Source organism: Podarcis vaucheri, assembly GCF_965113315.1.
Source record: "Podarcis vaucheri genome assembly, chromosome: 2".
NCBI lineage: Eukaryota > Metazoa > Chordata > Lepidosauria > Squamata > Lacertidae > Podarcis > Podarcis vaucheri.
The window spans coordinates 19,575,229-19,593,350 of NC_138760.1; the positions used below are offsets into that span (position 1 = coordinate 19,575,229).

The 18,122-nt window shown below is 45.5% G+C and overlaps 1 long non-coding RNA gene across 2 annotated transcripts in view; it reads left to right on the forward strand.

The window, feature by feature from the left end:
• Positions 1–201: 201 nt before the first annotated feature.
• LOC309526658 overlaps positions 202–18,122 on the forward strand; it is a 54,528-nt gene continuing 36,607 nt past the window's right edge. The window contains exons 1-4 of one of the 2 annotated variants that reach the window (XR_014216798.1): positions 202–663; positions 2,257–2,439; positions 3,107–3,251; positions 5,695–7,109. This is a non-coding gene — a long non-coding RNA (uncharacterized lncRNA). Of the gene's footprint in view, positions 664–1,914; positions 2,440–3,106; positions 3,252–5,694; positions 7,110–18,122 lie in introns of those variants that run through there. The other variant, XR_014216799.1, reaches the window with a different exon arrangement.

The following is an 18,122-nucleotide window of genomic DNA, read 5'->3' on the forward strand; positions in this document are numbered from 1 at the left end:
ATGCCAACTTGCTGACATAAATTTGGGAATAGGGATGTAAGGGAGGGGGTGGGGGGAAGTCAAGGACTAGGGTTAGAAAATAAGATTTTCAGAATTATATATGTTTGTTGTCTTTTATGTTTGTTTTGGTGTTCTGTGTTTTGTTTTTGTCTATATAAAATGTGAAAACCCAATAAAAATATTTAAAAAAAAACAAAACAAGAGCTGTTTGAAGAATCGCTGTGTTGTCTGATATGTTCACCTACAATTTAAGAACTTGGAACACAAGCGCCAGTTCACCCTCCTCCCCGAGCTCAGCAGGAACAGCACTGGCAGGGGAAATGGGGATATCCTGGGATCAAATCAGAAGCCAGGATGGCTTTCGTAATTCTGGGACTGTCCATGGAAAACCGGGACGCTTGGAGGGTATGCAATTCTTCTTTGAGGTGCCGCACAATAAGAGTCTTTGTGCCTCTATGACACACTGGGCAATAGATATAGGACATAATATAGATTTTAATTTCTAGGAAAAACTTTGGAAGAGCGATCTGAAGTTTACAGCATGTTATTCCTCAAAGGAGAACAACCTGAAAATGATTTGCAGATGCTATCTAACTCTGAGTAGACTTGTTAAGATGGAAAAGACTGAATCAGATAAGTGCTGGATATGCAATGAAACTGATGGTACGTTCTATCATGTGTGGTAGACCTGTAGAAGGGTAAAAGAGTATTGGGAAATAACTCATAATGAATTGAAAAAGAATGTTTAAAAACACTTTTCAAAAAAACACACACACAAAACCAGAGTCCTTTTTGTTGGGGATAATTCAAACAGAAATTTCCAGGTGTCAGAAAAGGTTATTTATGTATGCCACTAATGCGGCTCAAGTTTTGTTAGCCCCAAAATGGAAAATGAGTCCCATCTAAAGAAGAATGGCAACTTAAACTGCTGGAATAGACGCAGCTTATGGACCTAACATATAGAATCATAGAATCATAGAATCATAGAGTTGGAAGAGACCACAAGGGCCATCGAGTCCAATCCCCTGCCAAGCAGGAAACACCATCAGAGCACTCCTGACATATGGTTGTCAAGCCTCTGCTTAAAGACCTCCAACGTAGGAGACTCCACCACACTCCTTGGCAGCAAATTCCACTGTCGAACAGCTCTTACTATCAGGAAGTTCTTCCTAATGTTTAGGTGGAATCTTCTTTCTTGTAGTTTGGATCCATTGCTCCGTGTCCGCTTCTCTGGAGCAGCAGAAAACAACCTTTCTCCCTCCTCTATGTGACATCCTTTTATATATTTGAACATGGCTATCATATCACCCCTTAACCTCCTCTTCTCCAGGCTAAACATGCCCAGCTCCCTTAGCCGTTCCTCATAAGGCATCGTTTCCAGGCCTTTGACCATTTTGGTTGCCCTCCTCTGGACACGTTCCAGTTTGTCAGTGTCCTTCTTGAATTGTGGTGCCCAGAACTGGACACAGTACTCCAGGTGAGGTCTGACCAGAGCAGAATACAGTGGCACTATTACTTCCCTTGATCTAGATGCTATACTCCTATTGATGCAGCCCAGAATTGCATTGGCTTTTTTAGCTGCCGCGTCACACTGTTGGCTCATGTCAAGTTTGTGGTCAACCAAGACTCCTAGATCCTTTTCACATGTACTGCTCTCAAGCCAGGTGTCACCCATCTTGTATTTGTGCCTCTCGGTTTTTTTGCCCAAGTGCAATACTTTACATTTCTCCCTGTTAAAGTTCATCTTGTTTGTTTTTGCCCAGTTCTCTAATCTGTCAAGGTCGTTTTGAAGTGTGATCCTGTCCTCTGGGGTGTTAGCCACCCCTCCCAGTTTGGTGTCATCTGCAAATTTGATCAGGATGCCCTTGAGTCCATCATCCAAGTCATTGATAAAGATGTTGAATAAGAATATAGAATAAGAGAACAAGAAGAACATACGTTTAAAGAAGATTGGGAAATGTTTATTGACTATTCGGGGGGGAATTGTGTCCATTCAAAAACATTGGCAGCATTAAGGTAAATTCAACAGTGTAAATAAGTTTTTGATGGATGTAATCATGGAATACTGAATGCTTTAGTTCATAGAGAACATGCAGGGATTTATATTATGCAAAATGAACCACGGAAAGGGAAGAAGGGAAGTCACTGGTATTTTTAGGTTGCTTAAATGAATATTCCAAAACGGAAAACAGAAAATTTAATAAGATAAGAATTATAGAAAACAACAACAATAAGAGTCTTTGTTTTCCACAACAGCCTACTGTGACTACCTTTGTAGATCAAGAAGGGCTCAGTGCTGGATGACTCTTCCAGCTGAGCTATTTCCCTTCCAGACAGAGGACGGTACCGCTTCTTCTGAGCCGCAAGTGAGAAGCGCTTTATTGGATGTCTGGAAGCTTAACCCAAGGGGCTATTAGAAAGGCTTGTGCTTAGCCAGAGGTGAGGAAAATCCTGTGTTAATGAGCCCCAATGCTGCTTAGCCAGGAGCCACCCAACTGACGACCGCAGCGACAGGCCCAGCGCAGCCAAGCGAGCATCCCAGCCTGCGCTAATCCCCATAGATCTAGGAAGGTTTCCTCTTTTTTTAAGAGCCAGTTTTGACTTGATTCCGTGCCGATGTTTATAATCATTTGAGTGCTCCGCGGGAAAAGGCAAATCCCTTTTGCTGGTTTCATGCTTGGCCAGTAACATGCCAGGACCGCAGCGTCAGTGTGAGTGGATGGGTGGTGAAGTTGCGCAGTTATTTTAACTGGAATGAGGCTGCTCCCCTCGAAAAGAGGAGGGGGAACCCCTTTATTGCGGTTCAATCAACATCTGGAACAATCCTGTGTCAGATCCAGCCACTGTTGCAGTCCCATCCCGCCCCCCCCCCGCCCCCCCCCCCGGAACAGGGCTATGTCATGCACAGACTTTTAAGTGTAAATTGGTACCTATCCATCCTCGGCTAAGGAACAGATGCGTCCCCCCCCCTTTGCTAGCCAACCTGTGGGTGGGTGGTGGCAGATGCAGAATTAATTCAATGGACCAGTTCCATGCATGCATGCAAACCATAATTGCCTATTATTCATCATTTCAAATCTCATTTCTTTTCCCTGGACTTTACCAGGTAACCAGGTAACCACCTCTTTAAAATGAAGGAGAAGGAGAAGGAGAAGGAGAAGGAGAAGGAGAAGGAGAAGGAGAAGGAGAAGGAGAAGAAAGAGCCCTTCCTGCTGCCCCCTGGTTAGAGTTAGGCTCGCACAAACCCCCAGGTCAGTGCCCTGGATAGTGAGGGTAGATTTGCTTCAGCAGGAGAACAGCCTGTTTTGACATAATAATAATAATAATAATAATAATAATAATAATAATAATAATAATAATAATAATTTATACCCCGCCCATCTGGCTGAGCCTCCCCAGCTCCCAATCAAGTATTAAAAACAATACAGCATTAAATATTAAAAACTTCCCTAAACAGGGCTGCCTTCAGATGTCTTTTAAAGATAGGATAGCTGCTTATTTCCTTCACATCTGAAGGGAGGGCGTTCCACAGGGCGGGCGCCACTACCGAGAAGGCCCTCTGTCTAGTTCCCTGTAGCTTTGCTTCTCACAATGAGGGAACCGCCAGAAGGCCCTCGGAGCTGGACCTCAATGTCCAAGCTGAAAGATGGGGAGACGCTCCTTCAGGTATACAGGACCGAGGCCGTTTAGGGCTTTAAAGGTCAGCACCAACATTTTGAATTGTGCTCAGAAACATACTGGGAGCCAATGTAGGTCTTTCAGGAGCGGTGTTATGTGGTCCCTGCGGCCACTCCCAGTCACCAGTCTAGCTGCCGCATTCTGTTTGTTTTTTTTTAAAAAAATATTTATTAGAGTTTTACAAACAATAAAAAGTTACAGAATTAAGAATAAAAAATGGAACAGAATAACAATACTAAAAGAAAAAGAGATACAAAAGTACAAGAACAAAATGCATAAAAAGTAAAAAGAAAGTTAAAAAAGAAAAAAGAAAAAAAGAATCAATATTTTCATATCTTATATTTCAGTTACTTGTTTCCTGACCTCCTCACATATCTTATATTTCAGTAAATATCTTATATTTCATATAAATATCTTATATTGTATTATATAAATATCTTATATTAAATATCTTATATTAAATATCTTATATTTATAAATATCTTATATTTCAGTTACTTGTTTCCTGACCTCCTCACCCCCCCTTTTTGTATTCCAGTTCAAATATTTAATTCAGCAAATCCTTACCCTCTATCATTTATCTTTACTTAATATCTTAACCTATTTATAACCATGTATTTCCAACCATTATCAATCCATATTTACATATTCCTACTAATCTTTTTACCAATACTGCTTATTTTCAGTCCAACATCCCTTTAACATTCATTAATTTTACAGTATTTCTGCAAATAGTCGTTAAATTTCTTCCAGGCTTCTTTCACCAACTCTTCTCCCTGGTCTCGGATTCTGCCAGTCATTTCTGCCGATTCCATATAGTCGATCACCTTCATCTGCCATTCTTCCAGAGTGGGTAAATCTTGTGTCTTCCAATACTTTGCAATGAGTATTCTTGCTGCTGTAGTAGCATACATAAAAAAAGTTCTGTCCTTCTTTGGCACCAATTGGCCAACAATGCCCAGGAGAAAGGCCTCTGGTTTCTTCAGGAAGGTATACTTAAATACCTTTTTCAGTTCATTATATATCATTTCCCAGAAGGCCTTAATCCTTGCTAGCTGCCGCATTCTGGATTAGTCGTAGTTTCCGGGTCACCTTCAAAGGTAGCCCCACATAGAGCGCATTGCAGTAGTCCAAGCGGGAGATTAATAATAATAATAATAATAATTATTATTATTATTATTATTATTATTTATACCCCGCCCTCCCCAGCCAACAGCGGGCTCAGAGCGGCTTACAAGCAATAATAAAAACAAGTTGAATGATTACAACTTAAAAACAAAATTAAAATACAACATTAAAATATTGAAACATTAAAATATTAAAATGTAGCCTCATCGCAGGAGGAGAAGGAAAGGAAAAAAGAAAGAGAGGGAGGGATTCAAACTGGCTCCAAGCCAAAGGCCAGGCGGAACAACTCTGTCTTACAGGCCCTGCGGAAAGAAATCAGATCCTGCAGGGCCCTGGTCTCATGAGACAGAGCGTTCCACCAAGTTGGGGCCAGTGTTGAAAAGGCCCTGGCTCTGGTTGAGGCTAATCTAACTTCCTTAGGGCCTGGGACCACTAGGGTGTTGCTATTTATGGACCTTAAGGCTCCATAGACCTAGAGCATGCACCACTCTGGCGAGACAGTCTGCGGGCAGGTAGGGTCTTAGCCTGCGTACCAGGTGAAGGCATAGCTGTCAACGTTTCCCTTTTTAAAAGGGAAATTCACTTATTCCGAATAGGATTCCTCACAAGAAAAGGGAAAGGTGACAGCTATGCCTTAAGGTTGCCCTTGTTTGGGAGTCATCCACATTAGCTCAGTTGGTAGAGGATGAGACTCATGATTCCAGGGTTGTGGGTTCAAGCCCCACCTTGGGCAAAAGATTCCTGCACTGCAGGGGGTTGGACTAGATGACCCACGGGGTCCTTTCCAACACTACAATTTGATGGTTCTGTGATCTCAGGCAATAGCAATTGGATCACTTTGAACAACACTTTCTTTCCCCCCTTTTCTTTCTTTCTTGCGAATTAAAGAAATTGTCTGGAAAAGTCCCGAATGAAAGCAAAACACAGAGGCCTGGCACATATGGTTAATCAAAGCCAATTAAAAACGGGAGTCGGCCGGAGGATCTAATAAGACATGTTTTGCCAATGTGTTCCAACGAAGCATGTAGCCACTTTCCCTGTCGTTGCATCACAGCCAGTCAGGGACTAATCTCATTGCGAGTCAACTATTAAAGATAATTAAGTATTATTGTATTGCTTGCTATTATACTAAATACCATTGCATGCAATATAGCTTCAAACATTTAGGCATTGTGACAGCTGTCTACTGCTGCTTGGAGTAGTGAGCTGGGTGAAGACCCTCCAAGTATCCCTATTTTCCAGGGACAGTCCCAATCTTACAGAAGCCATCCTGGCTTCTGATTTGATCCCACAATGCCCTGCTTTTCCTTAAAGGTAAAGGGACCCCTGACCATTAGGTACAGTCATGGCAGACTCTGGGGTTGCGGCGCTCATCTCGCTTTATTGGCCGAGGGAGCTGGCGTACAGCTTCCGGGTCATGTGGCCAGCATTACCATGCCGCTTCTGGCGAACCAGAGCAGTGCATGGAAACGCCGTTTACCTTCCCGCCGGAGCGGTACCTATTTATCTACTTGCACTGGTGTGCTTTTGAACTGCTAGGTTGGCAGGAGCAGGGACCGATCAACGGGAGCTCACCCCGTCGCGGGGATTCAAACTGCCGACCTTCTGATCGGCAAGTCCTAGGCTCTGTGGTTTAACCCACAGCACCACCCGCGCCCCTCTGCTTTTCCTTAGGGTGTCTCTATTTTCATTGGGAAAATGTTGGAGGGTATGCAGGTGGGGAGGGGAGAATTAAAAAGAGGTGCCATGCAAGGCCCTGGGAGCTATCGAAAGATGGCAGGTCCTGATTCTGACCATGCACTCTCCCCTGTAGCAGGAACCCCCCCCCCAATCATACAGTTTGTACAAACTTCACACACACTCACACTCACACACTACATATGCTACGCTTCTGTTTTAAATTCATAGAAAATCAACCATACATCGGATTTGCACTGTTCCACTTTTATTTTACTCCATGAAGGAAGGACTACAAAATGGGGAAGGTTTGATACAGGGCAGCCATAATCCCTTCAGCATACCAGCACATCCACAGGAGCCCTGCCCAGTTGCTATGCCAACCCTTATGGTCCTAGACAGAAGACCATCAAGATCACAAAGAACTTGCATATGGGAGTGGATTCAGCACAGACTGGAACAAAGGACGATAATCAGCTCTTCCCTCTGGGGGCAGGAAACTGCAAACTCCCCTCTGTCACCTGGAAAGTACTCATGGGGAGGGGGAAAGGGGAAACCAGCCAGGTAACAGGACACTCAGGTTACCACCACAACTCCTCCCTCAACCCCTCCTTTCTGTGATGTATGTATGATGTTTCTGGGGGTGGTCTTGATCTATAGGATGGGAATTTCAAAAGTCTTTATAAGACCTTACACACCATTTTTTCTGAAGAAGTGTGCATGCACACGAAAGCTCATACCAAGAACTAACTTAGTTGGTCTTTAAGGTGCTACTGGAAGGAATTTTTTCATTTTTTCTGTGTCTTTCCTCTCTCCTGCAAGTGAGGGGAGCACCCTGTTGCAACAGTTCAATAAAGGCCAAGCCTACAGGCTGCTGTTTTGCTCCAGGTTATCCTGGTTGGTGCCTTTGTTTTTGTCCAAGGGAGCCCTCGGATTTTTCCGTTAACACCCCCAACACATGTGCACATTCAAAGCCCTAAACGGCCTCGGCCCAGTATACCTGAAGGAGCGTCTCCACCCACATTGTTCAGCCTGGACATTGGGGTCCAGCTCCAAGGGCCTTCGGGTGGTTCCCTGTCTGTGAGAAGTGAGGGAACCAGGCAGAGGGCCTTCTCGGTAGTGGCACCTGTCCTGTGGAATGCCCTCCCATCAGATGTTATGGAAATAAACAACTATCTGACTTTTAGAAGACATGTGAAGGCAGCCCTGTTTAGGAAAGTTTTTAATGTTTGATGTTTTATCATGTTTTTAATATTCTGTGGGAGCTGCCCAGAGTGGCTGGGGCAACCTAGCCAGATGGGCGGGGTAGTAGTAGTAGTAGTAGTAGTAGTAGTAGTAGTAGGCTGGCCATACAGAGTGAATGACAGACTCTGGAATGTGAGCTTCTAGCCCGACGCTCAAATGGTTTCATGGATTTGGCCCTGAGGAATCTTAGGCCAATATCTTCCCCTTATCTTGCCAAGCTCTCCCATATCGTCGAAAAGCAACGATTCTATTTCCCAGCTCATATAATACCTTGCAGTACATGGGGGCAAGCGAACCGTGATTTCTACATAGGGCTCTAGGGAGAGCGTCTAAGAATCCCTGGCAGTACAGTCAGTGTTTAAGCTTGTCTTCTAATAGTTTTGTTGTTGTTAAAGCTTTGAAATACCACAGATATTGGACCAAATGGAGGGGGGGAAGGAAGCCGAAGAGAAAAAGTGCAAGAGGATGCTTTTCTGATAGTACTCAAGAAACCGCAAGAAAGGTGAAGTCCTGCAAGTCCCCCTGTTTGGGGGAACAGCAGGAGGAAGAGGTGGGGTTTGTGTTTGCATAAGTGGAAAAGGACACACAGAGCGAAGAAGAAACAGAGAGGAAGAATGAGACTGAGCTGTGCGCACTCTTTTTCTCAGGGTTTTGTCTGCACTGCTGAGGATCAGTCTTGATTTAATGTGCATGTAGTGTGTCGTTTGCTGGTGGCGTCTGCAGAAGGCGCGAGTGGGAATCATCCTAGCCCCCAAGTGGCCTTTGCTGAATTGTAAAACCATCCCAGATGGAATTATTACTCCATTTACCACAAAGCAACAAATATTGCAGGGCTTGAAATCTCACATTAACCCCACCAACCTGCCCAAGGATAGCTGGGTGTTGGCAAGGACTTATTTCGTCCTTGTACTCCCATTGTCACCCTGGCTGCTTTTGGCTATTGCCAGATGCTTGTACTCAGATGAGACCATTTTTGTTTCTTTATTTTGTTCCGTGTGTGTGTGTGTGTGTGTGCGCATGTGTGCCCTATTGCTCTGCTTTGGTGCTTCCAGGATGTTACTATTTGCAGATGGGATACAACCGCATACCTGCAAATTCAGCTGGAGCAATTATAGTGGACTGAGAGGTCTTGTGCAACAAACCTGCTACCCCCAAAGACCCGTGTGGCGTTTGCCTATCCGTTTTACAATTTAGATACAATTTAGATCCTTAAGTTATCAGTGACTTCCCTTCTTTTCTTTCCATGGTTCATTTTGCATACCATAAATCCCTGCATATTTTACATAAACTAAACCATTCGGTATTCTATTATTACTCCCATCAAAACTTATTTACCCTGTTGAATTTATCTTAATGCTGCCAACATTTTCCAGTGTACACAATTTCCCCCCATATATTCAATAAACATTTTCCAATCTTCTCTAAACGTATGTTCTTCTTGTTCTTCTATTCTATATGTTAGGTCTGCAGGCTAAAAAGCACTTGGAAAAGTGCTTTTAAACTTTTTTTTCAATTCATTATGAATTATTTCCCAATACTCTTTTACCCAAAAGCTTCAGTATAGCTAAACAACTTTCCAGTGCATTTTCCTATCAATTTCTGTGTCACAGAGTTTTCTAGGAATAATTGAGTCAGATGTATTAAAGAACCAAAGGAATTAGTTTTTGTATGCAACTACTGCAGCCTGACCAATACTTTGGCCACCTCATGAGAAGAGAAGACTCCCTGGAAAAGACCCTGATGTTGGGAAAGATGGAGGGCACAAGGAGAAGGGGACGACAGAGGACGAGATGGTTGGACAGTGTTCTCGAAACTACCATCATGAGTTTGACCAAACTGCGGGAGGCAGTGGAAGACAGGAGTGCCTGGTGTGCTCTGGTCCATGGGGTCACGAAGAGTCAGACACGACTAAATGACTAAACAACAACAACTGCAACCCAAATTCTATATGCTCAAAAATGGCAGGAGTAGGCAGTTCCCATGAAAGAGGAGTGGCAGTCGAAATGGATGGAGTATGCAGAATTAGCAAGCCCAACCAGTAGAATTAGAGACCAAGAAGAAGCAGCCTTTGAGGAGGACTGGAAAATGTTTGTAGACTATATGAAGAATTATTGTAAACAGGTTAGATCACTAGTAGATTTAGAGTAAATTCAGCAGTAAAAGGGATATTGAGAATAAACAGAGAAAAGAAGGTATGGGTTTATTATAACATGCAGCAGCAATTGGTACGTATTGTTTATTATCAATATGTGAATAATTGTATTGCTGACAAAATATATTTTTTAAAAAAACTAAAAAACCCACAAAAGTCCAATTTGGGGTGGCGAAGCAGGCTTGCTGTGCAAGGCTGCCAAATCATCTTTAATTGTACCTCCTGAATTTGGTGGCATGTGATTGAATCCCACCCATAAACAGTGACAGCCTAGCAGTCCCCAAATCCATTTGCTCCATAATAGTCTGTCTTGCACCCAAGAGGGTGATGGTTCTTTTGGTTAAAGGCATACCAAAAAGAGGGAATTGTTCTACTGCCTCCACTTTTGTTATCAACAATGCAAAACATATCTATGCAACTGCAGCTGTAAAATGGCAGGTTCCAGTGCATACAGAAAAATGAAGTGTTCAAAATGGATAGGAAAATCGGTTTTCAAACAGCGAAATCCAAACTGGAAATGGAATTATTAGATACAAAAACAAAAAAAAACCTATCTAAAATGTATAAATTATAGCTGGAATGGTATACGAAAGATGAACAAGTGAAATCTGTAATGATTGAATGGGCCAGGGATGTGGGGCACAATATCATGATGGTGGATTGGGAGAAACTGTGGAAAAAAAGAATCAAATTTACAGCTTGTACAGTGGTACCTCAGGTTACATACGCTTCAGGTCACAGACTCCGCTAACCCAGAAATAGTGCTTCAGGTTTAGAACTTTGCTTCAGGATGAAAACAGAAATCATGCTCCGGCAGCGCGGCAGCAGCAGGATGCCCAATTAGCTAAAGTGGTGCTTCAGGTTAAGAACAGTTTCAGGTTAAGTACAGACCTCTGGGACGAATTAAGTCCTTAACCTGAGGTACCACTGTAATGTATTAAGAGAAAAGTTGATGAAAATGATGTATAGACGGTATTTAACACCAGTGAAGTTAGCAAAAATGTATCATACTCACGATAATAAATGCTGGAAATGTAAAGAAAAAGAAGGAACCTTTTACCACATGTGGTGGACATGCCCCAAGGTAAAAGACTTCTGGGAAAGGATTTATAAGGAATTGAAAAAAGTGTTGAAAAACACATTTATTAAAAAACCAGAAGCCTTTTTACTTGGTATAGTGGGGGGGGGGGTGAAATCCCCAAAAAGGATGTTACTTGTTTTCTGTATGCCACAACAGCTGCGAGAATATTGTTAACGAAGAATTGGAAGAAACAAGATTTACCAACTATCGAAGAATGGCAGATGAAGATGATGGACTATATGGAACTTGCAGAACTGACCGGAAGACTCCGAGACCAGAGAGAAGAGACAGTGGAAGAAGACTGGAAGAAGTTTAAGGTAAGGAATATTTGAAAAAATATGTTAATATTCAAATCTTAGAATAGCTTTGGAAGTGGATATAGGCTGTAGGGTTAGAAATAGAAGATAGTGGATTTTATAAGTGATAAAAAGTTTGTTATGGTTAAAGTAAGTGTGAAAAAAAAGATGGTTAGAAATTATGATATATGTAAACTACTAAAGATGAAGTAAAATGAAAATCAGATAGGGGGGACTTGGGGAAGCCCATTTAACAATGCTTAGAAAAAATAAGGATATGACAAGAATTGTTTGTATTGTTTGTCTTTTCTGTTTGTGTTTTTTATTTGTGTTATAAAATGAATTAAAAAAATAGGGGGGAAATGGCAGGCTGGGCACTGCATGGTGGTTTAATATTTGTTCTTGTGCATTTTCCTTCAGGTGTGCTGGAGACAGGATGCAACCCCAGCCACCCCCATTCACACTGCAACCCTATGGACATTTACTTAGAGAAATGTCCCATTCCAAGGGACGCGGGTGGCACTGTGGTCTAAACCACTGAGCTTCTTGGCCTTGCCAATCAAAAGGTCGGCGGTTCAAATCCCCGCAACAGGGTGAGCTCCCGTTGCACTGTCCCAGCTCCTGCCAACCTAGCAGTTTGAAAGCACGCCAGTGCAAGTAGATAAATAGGTACCACTCCGGCAGAAAGGTAAATGGCATTTTCGTGCGCTCTGGCTTCCATCACGGTGTCCCGTTGCACCAGTAGTGGTTTCGTCATACTGGCCACATGAATTGGAAAGCTGTCTATAGACAAACGCCGGCTCCCTCGGCCTGAAAGCGAGATTAGCGCCGCAACCCCATAGTCACCTTTGACTGGATTTGACCGTCCAGGGATCCTTGACCTTTTTTACCTTTACCTAGGTCCCTTTAAGTTCTATGGGGCTTTCTCCCCAGTAAATGTGCATAGGATCACAGCCTCAAAGGTTGGCTTTTTCTGCTTGAAAAAAATGACAACTCCAGCAACTTGCATCAAAAACATTTAAGAAAGCATCCCTGAAAGGCAAAAATAGGGACAGCAATTTATCAGGCACAGGGACTGGATCTAGAAAATAGGTATATTGTCCTTGATAAACAAGGACACTTGGAGTTCATGGAGCCCATGAGCGTAAATCTCCGAATGTTCTTCTAAAGAAAAGGAAATTCTGAGTACACTTCACCTAGACGTCCTAATGGGGCAGTCCAGTTACATCAGCATAGCTAAATATTTGCAGTCACAGAAAATAAATAAGCGTTGCCTACCCATTACAGGGCAAGGGAAGTTTTAGATGTATGCTTTAGGTGCTGGAACTGCAGTGCTACATTCTGTATGCTCTTGTTTTTTTTTAAAAAAAGAAACCTGCTTTGTTAATTCCATCATCTAACATGTCATGATCTGGGTAGAATCTGAACCAATAGATATCACTTTGCATCATTTCCTTGGGCTGCTCAGCCAAGCTACTGGTCAGGTACATATTAATCCATGGTTAGGCAAACTAGGGCCCAGGGGTCAGATCCAGCCCAATCGCTGTGCTGGCCCCGGGGGTAAGGTACCGTGAGTGTAGCAGAGTCCACACGAAGAGGGGCGAGGTCCGATGCAAAGAGCCGGGCGGGGAACAGGAACGCTGGAACAGAAGGCTGAGCAGGTAACAGGAATGCCGGATGGTCGGGAACAGGAGGCCGAGCAGGGAACAGGAGTACTGGATAGTCAGGAACAGGAAGCCGAGCAGGGATCAAGAACACAGGAAGGTCCGTAGCCAACAACGACGTTGCTCCCGCAACCTGGGGCCGGCCTGACTGGGCTTTTATCCTCTTCTAAGGTCAGGGGCGGTCCCGACCCCCAGGAGCCCTGCCTCCTCTGGCCTTAAGGCGAGCACTCCTCCTGGGGGCAACCAGCTCCCTTCGCCTCTCTGCCCTAAGCCTCTGCAGATCAGGAGAGGCCGAAGGGTTACTGGGCCCTGGAGGAGGCTCACCTGTGGCCACTGAGTCATCAAGCCCCTCTGGGGCCAGAAGGGCTTCACCTGGGGCCAGCTCCTGATGCACTGCCACAGGTGCAGGCTCCTCAGCATCTAGGCCTTGCCCCAGTTCAGCCGGCCCTGGAGGCGGGGACTCCTGTGCAGGCTGGGATTCCTCTATTTCATCCTCCGAATCGGAATCCCAGGCCATCACAATCGCCTTCTAAATCCGGCCCACAGACGGTCCGGGAATCAGTGTGTTTTTACATGAGTAGAATGTGTCCTTTTATTTAAAATACATATCTGGGTTATTTGTGGGGCATAGGAATTTGTTCATTTTTTAAATATATATGTAGTCTAGCCCCCCACAAGGTCTGAGGGACAGTGGACTGACCCCCTGCTGAAAAGGTTTGCTGACCCCTGCCTAAGATCCTAGTGTGCCGCTATAATTTAGTAGATGGCTGCTACTGCTTTCTTTGGATGTTTCCATGGTAAGTTGAGTCACAGTGGTAATCTTGGGGTAAAACCATTTGATTTGGCTTACATAGCAACTGTCTGTAAGACCCCAGGAGCATCATAGCACTGAATTATTCCATTCCAAAAGCCATCTTCTAGTAACTGCCCCAGTTGTAGCAATGGGCAGCTGTATTGTATTCAGTGCTCTGGAGGGTAGGACCTGAACCAATGGCATCAAGTTACAAGATGATCAAGGGTCTGGAAACCAAGCCTTATGAGGAACGGTTGAAGGAGCTTGGGTATGTTTGGCCTGGAAAAGAGGAGTCTGAGAGGAGATATGATAGCCACCTTCAAATATCTCAAGGGCTGTCACATGGAAGGTGGAAAAAGCTTGTTTTCTCCTGCTCTGGAGGGTAGGAATCGAACCAATGGCTTCAAGTTACAAGAAAAGAGATTCTGACTAAACGTTAGGAAGGACTTTCTGAGAATAGGAGCTGTTTGACAGTGGAGTGGACTCTTTTGAGAGGTGGTGAACTCTCCTTCCTTGGAGGGTTTTAAGCAGAGGTTGGACAGTCATCTGTCATGGATGCTTTAGTTGAGATTCTTGCATTGCAGAGGTTGGACTAGATATCACTTAGGATGCCTCCCAATTGCAATTCTATGATTCTACAAGGTGTGACTGGAAAGTTCAGTGAATGGTCACAGAAAACGGACAGCGGGAAATATTTGAACATACAATCGGCATTGGAAACCCACAAAATGCTCACAATTGTGTGTGGAGATGAAGCTGTAACTCGAAAGACAGTGTATGAGTGGTTTAAGCATTTCCGTGAAGGGCTGCAAACCATCGAAGATGACCCTCAGTCTGGCAGACCATCAACGAGCAGAACAGCGGCAAATGTCGTGAGTTACTAATGCGGGATCGCCATTTGTGCATCCAAATGGTGGCGGAAGAATTGCATATTCGGCGTGAAATCATTACTGAGGTTACTGAGTTGTCCCACCCTCCATATTCTCCCGATCTGGCCCCACCAGATTTCCTTCTTTTTCCAAAACTGAAATCTGCACTGAAAGGGCACAGATCTCCCAACATTTCACACGTCCAAGCTGCTGTGACGAGGGAACCGAAAGCAGTACAAAAAGAGGACTTCTCCAGAAGTTTCTAACGTTTCTACGAACATTGTCAACGGTGCATTTGCCGATCAGAAGGTCGGGAGTTCGAATCCCCGCAACGGGGTGAGCGCCCGTTGCTCGGTCCCTGCTCCTGCCAACCTAGCAGTTTGAAAGCACGTCAAAGTGCAAATAGATAAATAGGTACTGCTCCAGCGGGAAGGTAAATGGCGTTTCCGTGCGCTGCTCTGGTTCGCCAGAAGCGGCTTAGTCATGCTGGCCACATGACCCGGAAGCTGTACGCCGGCTCCCTCGGCCAATAAAGCAAGATGAGCGCCACAACCCCAGAGTCGTCCGCAACCGGACCTAATGGTCAGGGGTCCCTTTACCTTTACCTAAGGTATGTATGTTCGAATATTTCTCGCTGTCTGATTTCTGTGACCACCAAACTTTCCGGTCACACCTTGCATGAGACAGAGTGCTTGCATTTTATGTTAAACATGTTCAACAGCAATTCTTAAGAAACTGGTTTCAGTCTCAAAAGTAGACACTCATTGCAGATTGATTACCCAAAGTGTGTCCATTGGGAGAGAGAATGTACCCACTCCTCCCAGAGTCCTTCACGAGAGACGGAACTGTTCTGCGTGACGTTACAGGCTGCCCTGGCAGTAATGGTGGCAACACCATTGTACTGCAAATACCGGAAAGCAGCGAGTCAAATGGAGTCAGACAGACTCTCTCCTATTGATCCCCTTGATCAATAGTAACGTGAGGCCCAGCAGTAGCTGTGGCAGGTCTTTCACTCCAAGACACCCTGCCCAAATTGAACGCAGGAAGCACAGTATTGATAAAAGAAAGCTCATTCCAGCGAACCAGGCACCCCTCACCCAAGCGAGACGCACATACAGACTTTTCTTCTTCCACGACGAGGCAACTGGATTGTTTAACAAATTGGCTCCCCGGCAGCAGCAGAGACAAAACAAGGATTGTGGGAGAGGCTTCTGCTGAGACTTGCTCTTTATCCCTTGAAGCTTGGCGGCTAAAATCCTCCTACACTGTGTATTAAGGGCGAGTGGGCAAGTGGAGTTGGCAGCAGAGGTGTTTGCGGAGAAATTAAAGTCATGGTTAATGTTTATCTCCTAGACCGGCAAAGGAGGAAAGGGGTTTGGGGAGGGGGACTAATCAAAACGCCACACTGGCTCCGGGTGATCGAATCACAACCCATTTACAACAAGCCTTGTGAGTCCAAACCCCATTAGCTCAGCTGATGGGGAACAGACCGCAAGACAGAGCCACACACTGTTTGGGGATAGGAGAATAATGTCTGGCCTTCAGGCACTCTGGAATCACAGAAAAGAAGTATATATTCCAACTTGGAGCAACCCCAGGGCCCTCTAGGCATTGTTAATCTGTGAATAGCATCATTTTCACGATGTAAACAGAAGCAAGCAGGCTTTGGTTTCTAAAAGGAAGAGGACTACTTCTCCGGGTTATGCTCGTCATACTGTTTAAAAACCATGCTTGAACTGGCCAATTCTATTTCGCAAGGAAATCATCTGCATCAGAATTATGTTCAGGACTAAGGGCCCATAGATGCTTTCTCCTTCAAAATAAAATTTGCCGGTTTGAATCTGCTTTTTAAAACAGCATGAAAAATGTAAGCATATTGTTTGGGGCAGAGAGAAAGAGAGAGATTCAACCCTCCTATATGTTTGGAGGAGTTGGCTGTGGTGGCAATACCTCTAAGCGGGTGCAGAGTGCCTGTCTCTCACTTTTCAATAAATGCAGCCCAAAATATAGGATTGGGAAGGTCGAGCTCCCATATCATAGAATCATAGAGTTGGAAGAGACCACAAGGGCCATCGAGTCCAACCCCCTGCCAAGCAGGAAACACCATCAGAGCACTCCTGACATATGGTTGTCAAGCCTCTGCTTAAAGACCTCCAAAGTAGGAGACTCCACCACACTCCTTGGCAGCAAATTCCACTGTCAAACAGCTCTTACTGTCAGGAAGTTCTTCCTAATGTTTAGGTGGAATCTTCTTTCTTGTAGTTTGGATCCATTGCTTCGTGTCCGCTTCTCTGGAGCAGCAGAAAACAACCTTTCTCCCTCCTCTATGTGACATCCTTTTATATATTTGAACATGGCTATCATATCACCCCTTAGCCTCCTCTTCTCCAGGCTAAACATGCCCAGCTCCCTTAGCCGTTCCTCATAACTTCACAGTGCAAAGCAGCCAGTTTGCCTTTAAGGGAACAACCAACAGGAAACTGCAGCCATTCCAAGTTCTCGGACAACTATACCAGTGTTTCCCAACCTTTTTTGGGCAAAGGCACACTTGTTTCATGAAAAAAATCTCAAGGCACACCGCCATTACAGCCCCGTGACGTCAGCGCGCAGCGTCACGCCGGGAGGGACATGAATTGCTAGCAAATTACATAATCACCTCCTTGAGGGCTGGCTCATCTTCTCCGAAGGCAGAACCCCATTAATTAACAGCACAGACTCACACCATAGCCAAGACGAGGGGGGGAAACCTCAGTCATGCACAGTCATGCACATGTGGGGGCTAAATGAGGACGAAGACCGGGCAGAGAGCAGGGTTCAAATCACCCCACCTGGCCAGGACAATCCCTGGGTGCTCCCTTGGGCCACTCGCCTGACCCACCTCGCAGGGCTGTTGTTGCGAGGATAACACGGGGAGAACCACGCGCGCCCCGGGAGCTCCTTGGAGGAGACAGCGGGTGATGAATGCAATGCACGAAATATATGAGAGGCGACCAGGTTTTGCAGGTGAGGGGCCCCCGCCAGCCTCCGCTTCCAACACCCGGCGCAACGACGCCGAAGTTTCCCCCCGGGCTAGGCTCGGGGAGCAGCGCTGCTCCCCCCCGGCTCCCCTTCGCCCTCCCGGCTCTCTCTGCCGCCCACTGGGGACCCCCCTCACCTGCCAAGTCCGGAGCGCCGGTGGAAGTTGCATGCATGCATGCAGGGCGCCGCGTTGCCATTGCATTGCACTGCACTCCATGCAACGCCTGCACGCATGCATTGCCTTGCACGCACGCCAAGGGGTCTCCCCGCGGTCCGATGCGTCCCCTCCGGCGCGGATGCAGCATTGCAAAAATAACCCCCCCCCCGACGCAGCCCTACCTGGGGGGCAGCCTCTGCCGCTCCGCCTCTGCGGGGATCCCCTGGCTCCATCCTGCCGCCCGATCTCCGCGGGGGCACAGGCAGGCTGCGCGGGGGCTGCGTGGAAGAGCCCCTGCCCGCCCAGCCGCCGCCACGCTCATTCCATGGCCGGGAGAAGAGCGCTTCAAACAAAACGCCCGGGC